Raw genomic sequence first — 11514 nt, 5'->3', positions numbered from 1 at the left:
GCACCGCTACCCTATCCCTGCAGCCTGGTCCCGCACTGCTCCCCTATCCCTGCAGCCTGGTCCCGCACTGCTCCCCTATCCCTGCAGCCTGGGCCTGCACTGCTCCCCTATCCCTGCTGCCTGGTCCTGCACTGCTCCCCTATCCCTGCAGCCTGGTCCTGCACTGCTCCCCTATCCCTGCAGCCTGGTCCTGCACTGCTCCCCTATCCCTGCACTGCTCACTTTATCCCTGCTGCCTGGTCCTGCACTGCTCCCCTATCCCTGCTGCCTGGTCCTGCACTGCTCCCCTATCCCTGCTGCCTGGTCCTGCACTGCTCCTCTATCCCTGTTGCCTGGTCCTGCACTGCTCCCCTATCCTTGCACTGCTCCCCTATCCCTGCAGCCTGGTCCTGCACTGCTCCCCTATCCCTGCTGCCTGGTCCTGCACTGCTCCTCTTTCCCTGTTGCCTGGTCCTGCACTGCTCCCCTATCCCTGCACTGCTCCCCATCCCTGCACTGCTCCCCTATCCCTGCTGCCTGGTCCCGCACTGCTCCCTTATCCCTGCTGCCTGGTCCTGCACTGCTCCCCTATCCCTGCTGCCTGGTCCTGCACTGCTCCTCTATCCCTGTTGCCTGGTCCTGCACTGCTCCCCCATCCCTGCACTGCTCCCCTATCCCTGCTGCCTGGTCCCGCACTGCTCCCCTATCCCTGCAGCCTGGTCCTGCACTGCTCTCCTATCCCTGCAGCCAGGTCCTGCACTCCTCCCCTATCCCTGCAGCCTGGTCCTGCACTGCTCCCCCATCCCTGCAGCCTGGTCCTGCACTGCTCCCCTATCCCTGCTGCCTGGTCCTGCACTCCTCCCCTATCCCTGCAGCCTGGTCCTGCACTGCTCCCCTATCCCTGCTGCCTGGTCCTGCACTGCTCCCCTATCCCTGCTGCCTGTTCCTGCACTGCTCCCTTATCGCTGCAGCCTGGTCCTGCACTGCTCCCCTATCCCTGCTGCCTGGTCCTGCACTGCTCCCCTATCTCTGCAGCCTGGTCCTGCACTGCTCCCCTATCCCTGCAGCCTGGTCCTGCACTGCTCCTTTATCCCTGCTCCCCTATCCCTGCAGCCTGGTCCTGCGCTGCTCCCCTATCCCTGCAGCCTGGTCCTGCGCTGCTCCCCTATCCCTGCTGCCTGGTCCTGCACTGCTCCCCTATCCCTGCAGCCTGGTCCTGCACTGCTCCCCTATCCCTGCTGCCTGGTCCTGCACTGCTCCCCTATCTCTGCAGCCTGGTCCTGCACTGCTCCTCTATCCCTGCTCCCCTATCCCTGCAGCCTGGTCATGCGCTGCTCCCCTATCCCTGCAGCATGGTCCTGCACTGCTCCTCTATCCCTGCAGCCTGGTCCTGCGCTGCTCCCCTATCCCTGCAACCTGGTCCTGCGCTGCTCCTCTATCCCTGCAGCCTGGTCCTGCGCTGCGCCTCTATCCCTGCTGCCTGGGCCTGCACTGCTCCCCTATCCCTGCAGCCTGGTCCTGCGCTGCTCCCCTATCCCTGCAGCCTGGTCCTGCACTCCTCCCCTATCCCTGCTGCCTGGTCCTGCACTGCTCCCCTATCCCTGCAGCCTGGCCCTGCGCTGCTCCCCTATCCCTGCAGCCTGGTCCTGCACTGCTCCCCTATCCCTGCTGCCTGGTCCTGCACTGCTCCCCTATCTCTGCAGCCTGGTCCTGCACTGCTCCTCTATCCCTGCTCCCCTATCCCTGCAGCCTGGTCATGCGCTGCTCCCCTATCCCTGCAGCCTGGTCCTGCACTGCTCCTCTATCCCTGCAGCCTGGTCCTGCGCTGCTCCCCTATCCCTGCAACCTGGTCCTGCGCTGCTCCTCTATCCCTGCAGCCTGGTCCTGCGCTGCGCCTCTATCCCTGCTGCCTGGGCCTGCACTGCTCCCCTATCCCTGCAGCCTGGTCCTGCGCTGCTCCCCTATCCCTGCAGCCTGGTCCTGCACTGCTCCTCTATCCCTGCTCCCCTATCCCTGCAGCCTGGCCCTGCGCTGCTCCCCTATCCCTGCAGCCTGGGCCTGCACTGCTCCCCTATCCCTGTTGCCTGGTCCTGCACTGCTCCCCTATCCCTGTTGCCTGGTCCTGCACTGCTCCCCTATTCCTGCAGCCTGGTCCTGCACTGCTCCCCTATCCCTGCAGCCTGGTCCTGCACTGCTCCCCTATCCCTGCAGCCTGGCCCTGCGCTGCTCCCCTATCCCTGCAGCCTGGGCCTGCACTGCTCCCCTATCCCTGTTGCCTGGTCCTGCACTGCTCCCCTTTCCCTGCAGCCTGGTCCTGCACTGCTCCTCTATCCCTGCAGCCTGGTCCTGCACTGCTCCCCTATCCCTGCAGCCTGGTCCTGCACTGCTCCCCTATCCCTGCAGCCTGGTCCTGCACTGCTCCCCTATCCCTGCAGCCTGGTCCTGCACTGCTCCTCTATCCCTGCAGCCTGGTCCTGCACTGCTCCTCTATCCCTGCTTCCCTATCCCTGCAGCCTGGGCCTGGTGCTGATGCTGCAGCGACTCCGGCTCATACTGCTGCACATCCCAACTTCACCGTAAGGGGGCGACAATCTCTCCTCAATATACGCATCCACATTCTCCGCAGCATTCGACGTCACCCCTTACACCACGCCTCGCTCCACGCTCTCGCTGATTGACTGTCCCCTGCTCAGCGGATCACCCTATTGGTCGCGATAGATGTCTATCATGTGACGTCAGACGAGTGTCCCGGCGCTGGCTGCGCTCTGCATCGGGGCCTCAGTCAGACACAGACAGCGGAGGAGGCAGCATCGCAGCCCGGCCCTTCCCCAGTCCTCCCGGTACCTCCATGGCGGGGCTCCCCTCCGCTGCATTACCGTCCTAGCCGCCCGCAGCGCACGGTAAGTCGCGATATCTCGTAGGCGGGGCGTCATATCGCTGGGGATCGGGATAGTGGATGGGGTGTGGCATCATGACTGGGGCACAACAGGGTGACATCAGATGACGTCACTGCGGCCATCAGTGGAGACAGCTGCAGAGTGCAGCCTGAGGAGGTGTCCTGCATCCTCTGTGTATCTTATATATATGTGTATATATATATATCTATAGATATATATATATATATATATATATATATATATATATATATATATATATATATATATCATCCTCTGTATATCATATATATATATATCATCTAGTGTATATCTCCTCATTCTGTCATCATCAATCTCTATATTGCTTGTGTGTATGTATGTGTATATATATATATATATATATATATATATATATATAATCATGTATATCTTCTCCTCTATCATATAGCTCATGTATGTCCCTGCATATATTTATATCTATCATCATATATATCTCTATATAACTCATGTCTATCTTCTGGTAATCATCTATATACATCCTCTATCTTTCATCATATAGAAGCAGTGTGTGCTTAGTGTTCAGGCAAGTTTTAGTAAACTGTTTAATATGTGCATAGAGAGCTTCAGAAATTGCTGCAAGTGTGCTACCTATTCACATCAGTTAACTCCTATCTAACTATATATATATATATATATATATATATATATATATATATATATTATATTTGGCATAGATGTATCAGTTGTATCAGATTTAAATGCATTACACATGTTTGTGTATATATAGAACTGTGCATTATCTATAAGAGATAGTAAGGAGGACATACTGGATTATAATGATCTCCCTCACTGTAATATTTCAGTATTATGTTCCTGTTCCAGCCAGGTCTCTCCCATTTAACCTCTTCCATCCCTCAGTCATTTGAAGCCTTTAAAAAGCACCTTTCAGTTTGGGCCCCTGTACATAGTTATTATGTCACCATAGTGCTACGGGAGGGTTATTATACTTAGATAAAATCCAGCAAGTCCTGGGGGAGTTACTTCTGTGCAGCTTGTATTTTGCTTGTGAGATTTATTGAAGGACTGTTCAGGTAATGCGATGACAGGCCAGGTTTTCCTCTTTCTCTCTTGTGCTGTGGTCAGTTTTCAGACACAACAGGGCGTCAGCTGTTCTACACAACAGAGGCTGCGGGCACCTCCTGCAAATCATAAAGATACTGTTTAATTGTGCATTACCCTCTTTCCCTGGGGGGATTCTGTGCACAGCCCCTCAGTAATATATTAACCCCTTCTGAGAGCAAATAATGTGGATTTCTCTTGCAAATTAATGTCTGAATTGAATCCAGTTTTGCTGCAGGAGTATTTTTCTGCTGTCTGCTTCCCCCCCCCCCTTTCAATCCCTATTTTTATCCACATAAGCCGGCATCTGAGTAGTTATAAAGCAGCCTGTGTTCTCTGTCCAAAACCAGCACTACAGATGTTTGCTGGACTGGAATCATGATGCAGCAGCCATATTAAGTGGAAGCCCAAGATGGCAGCACTCAGCATTATGTTGGCCTTGCCTCTGAACAATCCCTGTTTTATATAAACGCTGTTAGTCCTATATAAAAACAAAACCAACCGCTTGCCAGATTAGCTTCCAAGTGTTCCTCTCAGTGAGAAGGTCAGATCTCAGCTGCCTTCCTCCCCATGATGTCTAAATAATCTAAAGATATATTTAACCCTTACGTAGCCCTGTACAGGGATTTTAGATCAGATCTGTATGTTGTTAAATAATTTGATAGATCTCGCTCAACTAATGATCCGGCCAAGATGATGGCTGCTGTTCTGGTTTGTGCTGGAGAGATTCTCTTTTCTTGGCAAAGCAGGATTTCTGGTCATATGTATTTGATATATGTGAGTTTGATGTGATCACAGCCTCCTGGTAAGGTCTGAGATGTTCATATTTAGTCGGTTCCTGTCAGTGTTTGTGTATCTCACTATACATTATAATGTGGGTTCTGGCTCTTGTGTCAGTATGCGTTAATAATGACCCGTGAGTTGCTGAAAATAAAATAACGTTGGCATAATATATGTGATGAGCATTCTTCTGCATTTCTTTGCTCGGGTGACAAGGATGTGATAGCATTTTGTTTGGAGTGTAATGGACACAGTTTGCTAGATGAGATCTTTGCTGACGTCTCCTGATTTCCATCAGAAAGGCCACTTTGCATGAGGTATGGAGCACCGTACCTTGTCCTGCCGGTAACAGAAACTCTACCTGACCGATTGGAAATTAGTACTCTGTTGCTCCAAATTTGTTAGGCAAATTTCTGTCCGTAACAGAGATACCGTTGCGTCTCTTATGACATCACAGCTCAGTGGAGCTGGTTACTATGGAGACTGGATGACGGAGAGGAGAATATGACGTTCCTATAGGAATCGATGGAGACAAATGTTTCTTTCACAGATTGATGGACTATTAGGATGTACCGAGGTGATTTACTTTCTGCTAAAAGCAATTGGATGACGTCTGCTGTGATTCAGTGACCTTCTCTCGGACAGGAAGTGTATGGTGTGCATGTGATTCGGGAAGGGCCTGGTAGTGATCAATATTTACTGGTCATCTGTCGTCTAAGGCTGCGTCATAAACCATTTTGGTTTGAGCAGGGCAAATTGTACTGATCACCCCCTGTGATTACTTCTTTTTTTCAATGGAGGCAACATCTCGGACGACCGTCTCCGTAGTACAATTGTACCGCGATTAGCTGTCTCATTTGGCTGTGTACTTGGAAAACTCATTGCAATCCAGGAAGGAAAGTAGGAGGGTTTGCTGACAACCGGTTGTCAAGGGGTGCCTTGGCTGGAATACCAGCCATCTGGAGTTGGATACATTCTCCCTTTCTGTGCTGAGGTGCTCACATCTGTGATTTGATCCCTCTCAAGGTATCCACTTCACCGATTTGTATATATCTATGCTAGTTTTAAGTAATACATTGCTACAGATACTCTTTTGGTCAGGGGAACCTAGATTGTAACATTTTATCTTATTTAAGATATATGCGCTAGAGGATTGAATCATGGGCCTAATAAAGAATGTCTTTTTAATACACATTTTATTTTATGCATTTGTGCATTATGCATCTGTATCCGTCCTTGGTGGACCTGTCAGTATGAGTTATCATTGTTTAATAATGCATCAGTATCTACTGTAATCCACCTTGTCAGGTCCTTTGCTTGTGGATTTACGTTACCTTTTTTGGAAGTTATGCATATAACACATATAGAGTTTTTTTTTATTTTGGTTATTTAGTATTTTATGTGTCTTAAAGTGCGGCTGTCATACATTCAGCGGAGGGAACCACTGTGTGTCCTGTTGGTACTTTGTGCCTTAGTGGTGATGCTTCTCCACTGTGTGTAGGTGAAATGTACACTTTAAAATAGAAGAATCAGCCCTCAGAACCCTAAATAAAATGAATCGCAGCGAAACGTGGAAATCAGGGCTGAAGTTTAATATATTGACTTTACTGCAAAATGCAGACTCCGTATAATAAATGGGTGTAAATAATGCAAATGACACACCTAAAATTAATTATAACGCCAACAAAACAGCATAACCCGCTCTTGTTCAGTCAATATAACTTGTGACTGCTTATAGAGGTCAGATCCTCACATGGGTTGTTACACTATTAGTGAGAAAAATAAATAAATATCTATATCGCAGTGGAAATAGAAATTCAAGGAGAATATTTACTAAACTGCGGGTTTGTAAAAGTGGAGATGTTGCCTATAGCAACCAATCAGATTCTAGCTGTCATTTTGTAGAATGTATTAAATGATAATGATTAATTAGTTTTTTTTTTAAATAACTATTAATGAGTTTTAAAATGTTTTTCCCACTTTGTAGACGTGAGGCTCCATGACACTATTTCAGGGCACCAGTCACCCGCACTTACGGTTATACTGTCAGTTGTTGGTGGTTCTGCCATCGGATGAGTCAGTGTTGGCTGAATGCCATAGTTGTGTGTTTCATATAGCATGTGGTTACTATCCCCCATCAGCTGTGTGTCCTTATGTGCATTCCATAGCATTCTGCTGTCACACTGCATTTAAGTTGCACTATATTGCTATTTGCACATGTGAAATTCCCATCATTCATCTACCAGCAGCTCCCCACATATACTTCCTGTATTGTTCCTATGCTGCGGCCAGCATTTGTGTCCTTGCTGTATTAGGGCTCAGTTACACTGATTACACGTTACAGGTGCCGTAAGAAACGCGTAGTGCGCACCCCTTGCAACGACCACAGACCACTGGGCTGAGACTTTTAAAGATAGAAATTATTAATCAAATTAAATAGGTTTTTTTTCCCCTCCTTGTTTTAGAAATAGACATTCCCAATATGTTCACTACAAAACAGGGTCCATGCATTGCCTCCGTTCCTACACAGCAACACCTCCAGTGCCATGGACTTAAACATTCATTGAGTAGGGATGTTTAGGATGTAGTTGGCTTCGGTGTGACAAAGGTCTGCCCAGCAGCTACTATACATTTAATCAGTTTCCAGTTGTTGCTGGGCAGGGCTCTGTCTCTAGCGCTCCGTCCCTCCTGCACGTTGCCACTTTAAGCACCGCTCCCGATGCCAATCTGGGCATCGGGAGTGGTGTAGTGCGGGGGGAAAGGCAATGACGGGGATATGGAGCTTGGATCAGTGTTGCAATTGCCATTCCTGGCACGTTTAATTTGGAACCTCTCTGGGAATAATAGTGGGTTATGGGAGAATATTTGTTTTTCTTGAAAAGTTGGTCAGTCATGTGTTTTATTGTTCAAGAAAAACAAAAAGCTGCTCTAAGACGGCTGATTGGTCATCTTGAAGGGAAGATAAATATTCACCAACTGTCTCTCTTGTTTTTGATATTGCGCTCTTGTCCAGCTCTCCCTCTGTTATTGGATTGCTTCATGCAGTTTTCAGTATGTGGCCTTTTTCCTGTATACTTGGTCCAAAAACAACTCCTGAGACTTGCAATGTAAAATAAAAACTTGTTAGTGGTTCGCCTAATCCTAGCATAATGATGACCGTTCCTGAATACTTATATCTGTACACTTTAATTTGTCTGGATTACGGATTCTCTTATAATTAACCATAATATTTTATTCTATTCTTCTGGAATCTTTATGAAGTCGTCTTTGGCTACTGGCCTTTAAAGGACATATCCACCCACAATGTTTGTCATTAGTTACCTATCCCCCTCTCCCTAACTAGCAGATCTGTAGAGACCCCACGCATTTCGCTGTGCTCCTCTCCACTGGTGCTGCGTTGGGTATATACCACTTGCATAGAGGGGGAAGAGGAGCTTCACGAAGTCTGAATTCATTGCTAACACAGGAGCTGATTGGACAATGCAGAATTATATTTTTGAACTGTCATAGAAGACTGAAATCATAAATAGTATATGTAATACTATAGATTCTACTCAGAGTATCCTATACTCCCCTAAGGCTTTCTTTAATGGGTAGAATGAAAAATTCCAATTGCCCTAAATGTGGGATTAAGGCTTTTGATTGGGCGCCCAGCCCACATGCGTATGTCTATGTATTCCTAGCGTTTCCTTTGTGAGGCGTTATCTGCTTGTTAGACTTAGGATGCGATATTCAATACTTGGTTGGTATTCTGTGTTATTTGTCTACCCGTCTATCCATACCGCTTTCTTACTTGTATTGATTATTATATGTGGTGATTGAATTTCTGTAATATTTGTGAGTGACGTCTTCTATATTATAGTGTTAACTATCTCTGCATATTTGGAGATGCCCTTTGTATTTGTTATTTTTCTTGTGTATTGTTGTTGTAGTATTAGATTAGGGATAGATGTTTTGTGTTCTAAAAAAATGTAATAAAAATATTTTATTTTCAAAAATAAATAATTACAAAGCAATCCGTACAGTTCCCATTGCTGGTTCCGTTAAGCAGGGAGCAGTGCTGTTCATACAGCGCAGGACATGTTTGGGGACTTAGCCAGGTAGACGGACTATTTTTATGCTACAATAACCTCTTTATCAGCCACTTTCTGCAGCTCTTCTTGTGTTTTATTAGTCTTGTATGTTGTGGCTCGGTAGAATGATTGGTGGGGATGAATGTTTGCAGTGTGTGCGAGTCTCCAGCTTAGGACTGGTCCTTGTTTTGGTCTCAGTTTTCTGATGAGATCTGAAAAAAGATAAAATAGGGACAATGGCACCTGCAGATCAATGCCTCCCTGCTTGAGGAAAGCCTGGCTCTTGATTGAGATAAGACGGAGACTTGTCAGCTCTCTAGCCTTTTACACCAGTCAGCTAAAGCGTACCTTCTGTCATTTTAAATTCATTTTAAAGTGTACTCAAAACACACACCATGGGGGCGGCCATTTTGTGCACTGAGCCAATAGCTGTATGGATGCAGCCTATCCATTTACTAGTAATACCATAGCATGATGTGAACTGGAGATGACATTGAACAGTAAGACAGTGTTTTATCGCACGGACACCAAATAACGACGCCAACACTCATTTTACAGTGACTGGAAGATTGATTTATACTTGAACCTTCACACATGTTGTCATTAGGAATTTTTCTTCACACATTAATTATTTTATGATGGGAAATAACATCCGTAGGTCATTCTTGTAAAAATGGTTCCTCTGCTCTTACAAGTGGTTTTACACTGGCCCAGGGTGTGATTCCTGAAAATTGAGCATAACCTAACCACATCCAAAGATAGGGATCTCTGGATCCCTGTTATAGATCCTGTAAAATAGCCGGACAGACCATGAACGTCGCTTTGTGGAGCGTAGTCTCTCAGGTTTGGTGCTGAACACGTGATTACACGTAGCAAGCGATCAAGCTCTCCATGTACTGTCTGTGCAGTTAGCGCTGATTAATGCGGTTAAGCTTTAAACGAAAAGTATCAGCTGATATTATACACAGACACCTGTTTAAATCTGTTGGGCCCCCTTCACATGGAGCACAGCAACCCCTGCACTCTGCACTGTTGGAGAATTTAGGAACAGTCATCTGTTCCTTGGATTAACGCTGGAACATTGCAGAATCTGAGTGCTGGGTTCTCCGCGGCAATGAGATCCTCTTCTGTGCACTTGTCGGGGGGATGGGGGCATTACTCCTTTCTGTTATTACCCCTTTTTTATTTTGTAAAATATTCATTTATATTATTTTATAAGCTACAGGTGACAGATTCTCTCTGTCTCGGTATGTGTGGTCGGGTCCATTGATGCTCCTGTCTTCTGAATGTCAATAGTCAGTGACTCTAATCTTATCCCCGTCCCCAAAAAAGTGCTAATTCACCTGTTGCCGTTGTAAAACCTTTATATGTAACATGTGCGTTCTGTGATGGCCAGGATCCACTGCATGTCGTCTTAGGAAGAAGGAAGGCCGGATAGGCCCACCCCATGTATCTGTAAACAAAGCCGCTTGTATTAAGAGCCCAGTGTCTGGATGAAAGGCACATCCTGTATTTATGGGCTTTCTAGGAAGGTCGCCTCTCCCTTTGTCAGAATGGTTTAGTCTTACAGACAAGTGCACACATGAAGCCGGTGGCTCGGAGCCACTTGGGACGTACACTTCATTTGTTTGTAAGCAGAAGTCGACCTTTGGGGATGTTTCATAACATCTGAGAGACTATTTCAGGCTTCAGAGGTGCTACTAAGTCACTCCGTAAAATGCTTCTGCAATTGTCATCTTAGAAATCTAAGCAAAAAAATATCAAATGCTCCTAAGTTAAAAAAAAAACAACAACTTTTTTTTTATTATTCATGTAAATGCATAGGCAAACCGAGGAGGGGTTTCCCAGTGCCTGGAAACCCCCCTCCACTGTATAATTGAGGTGGCTGGGCCCTGCCCCCGCTTCACACAGCTCTGCTTGAAAAGGGAGAGCTGTGTGCACCTAACAGTAGTGCACGCAGCATTGCCCATGTATATTATGGGGATAGGGGGAGTTGGAGAGCAGCCAAGCACTGTCTAAAATTATAGCCATGCCCACTGGCGGCGTGGTGTGGAAACCCCCCTCTACAAATCCTGCATTTGCCCCTGAAATGGTTAACCTTAGTAAACATTTATAATGACATTAGACCATACAAAGTAGTTACAAGTTTGGATACATCATTGCACATAGTAGGGGAGAACATGGTACATACATGTATAGTTTAGAAAGTATATGCTTAAAAAAACAACAAAAAAAACCACCCCCCCTCCATCTGGACGTGTCCTTTAAGCGGTCACTCATAGAAAACTCTATATGTTGTCCGCTATTGGACATAGAAGTAGCACAAGATGTCCAACCATGGTTATTGTGGTTACAACATAATATTTGTAAGAAATCTGAGCTGATATTTGAATAATATTGTGATTTGTGGTGATGAGTAATTTTGATTTATTTATTTTGATTACTGGTCCCTTTGTTTTTGCATAAACAAAACAAAAAAAAAATGTCAGAATTGCACAGAAACCTCAATAAGTTGTAACCTTAGGTCATGGCTGGATTTCTGTGACTTTATTTAACAATAAATTACAGTTCTCAGTAACACTGGTTTGTCTTGCATCATGTCTAGCGCAGTCCTTCTAGTAATACCCCTGGGCTCAGCCGGCGTGATAAATCTCCCGGATGGATATATACACTACTCTGTATAATGC

The 11514-nt window shown here is 46.5% G+C and overlaps 1 protein-coding gene across 1 annotated transcript in view; it reads left to right on the top strand.

The window, feature by feature from the left end:
* The first annotated feature begins 2707 nt into the window (after window positions 1-2707).
* Window positions 2708-11514, top strand: part of KIF1B (kinesin family member 1B) — a 102281-nt gene continuing 93474 nt past the window's right edge. The window contains 1 exon segment of the mRNA XM_075190257.1: window positions 2708-2879. The gene's annotated coding sequence lies outside the window, so the exon portion shown is untranslated.

Source organism: Mixophyes fleayi, chromosome 11, assembly GCF_038048845.1.
Source record: "Mixophyes fleayi isolate aMixFle1 chromosome 11, aMixFle1.hap1, whole genome shotgun sequence".
NCBI classification, from domain to species: domain Eukaryota; kingdom Metazoa; phylum Chordata; class Amphibia; order Anura; family Limnodynastidae; genus Mixophyes; species Mixophyes fleayi.
Note: the sequence above shows the minus strand (reverse complement) of the source record. Positions and strands in the feature narration are given on the sequence as shown.